We start from the raw sequence: 1264 nt of genomic DNA, 5'->3' as shown, positions 1-1264 counted from the left end.
GCAAAAAAACCAGATGGATCTTGGAGAATGACAGAGGATTATCACAAATTGAACCAGGCCATGGCTCCAATTGCAGCTGTGGTTCCAGATGTTATTACTTTGCTTGAGTAAAATAATGCATCTGCTGGTGCCTGGTATGTAGTTCCCCGTTGTGAACTGGATGTTGTCTTAGCCACAGAGTCATAAAGTTGGACGTGCATAGCAGCATTCAATCATTAAATAAAAGGCGTCTGTAAGAGACCCACGTGCAGGAACTGAACTCACAAGTTGCATGAGGAAGTGACCCAAAAGGTCCCCACTTCTGCCACATCACTCTCCATCTCCCCATCTAGACCTATGTCCTCATAGGGAGTTCCTTACCATCAGTTAGCTAAGAAAGAGAAAACTCATTCTTGTTTACAGATGGTCCTGCACGATGTGTTTTTTGCACAGGTTAGATAGTTAATGGGGATGGGTTGGGACTCTCCACCCCTGCATCCTTCAAGTCCACTCAAAGCGGACAGCAGCAACACTATACAGCCTCCTTCCAGAACTACTCTGAAGAACCATGATGAAGGGAAATCCTCCCAATGATTAGACATTTGAGCAGTGCATCTGGGTCATTTTGTTTGGAAGGAGAAATGTATACTGATTCAGCCAATGGTTTCACTGAACGGTCAGGGACTTGGAAGGACCATGATTGGAACATTGGTGACAAGAATGTGTAGGGAAGAAGCATGTGGATAGACTTCACTGGATGGGCCAAAATGTGCAGATATTTGTGTCTAATGTGAATGCAGACAAAGGGTTGCCTCGGCAAAAGAGGATTTTTAACAACCTCATGTTCTTTCTCCAGCCACTCCTGTCATTGTCCAATGGGCTCATGAATGAAGTGACCATGGTGGAAGAAGTGGGGGTTATGCATGGTCTCAGCAGCATGGCCTCCAACTCACCAAGTCTGACTTGGCTACAGCCTCTGCTGTGTGCCCAATCTGCCAGCAGCAGACACCAACACTGAGACCCAGTTAGGGGAGATCAGACAGCAATGTCACTGTTGGTTGATTATATCGGAACATTTCCATCATGGAAAGGGCGATGTTTTGTTCTTACTGGAATAGACACTTATTCAGGATATGGATTTGCCTTCCCTGCACACAGCACTTCTGCCAAAACTACCAACCGTGGGCTTACAGAATGCCCTTCCTGCCATCATTGAATCCCACACAGCCTCGCCTCAGATCAAGGGACCCACTTTACAGAAAATGAAGCGCAGCAGCGGGCCCAT

The 1264-nt window shown here is 46.5% G+C and overlaps 1 pseudogene; it reads right to left on the bottom strand.

The window, feature by feature from the left end:
- The window catches only part of LOC102813426, a 6556-nt pseudogene extending 5292 nt beyond the window's left edge, over positions 1-1264 (bottom strand).

The sequence above is a fragment of the Chrysochloris asiatica genome, unplaced genomic scaffold (genome assembly GCF_000296735.1).
Source record: "Chrysochloris asiatica unplaced genomic scaffold, ChrAsi1.0 scaffold02377, whole genome shotgun sequence".
In the NCBI taxonomy this organism is placed as follows: domain Eukaryota; kingdom Metazoa; phylum Chordata; class Mammalia; order Afrosoricida; family Chrysochloridae; genus Chrysochloris; species Chrysochloris asiatica.
This window is presented reverse-complemented; position numbering and strand designations above follow the sequence as displayed.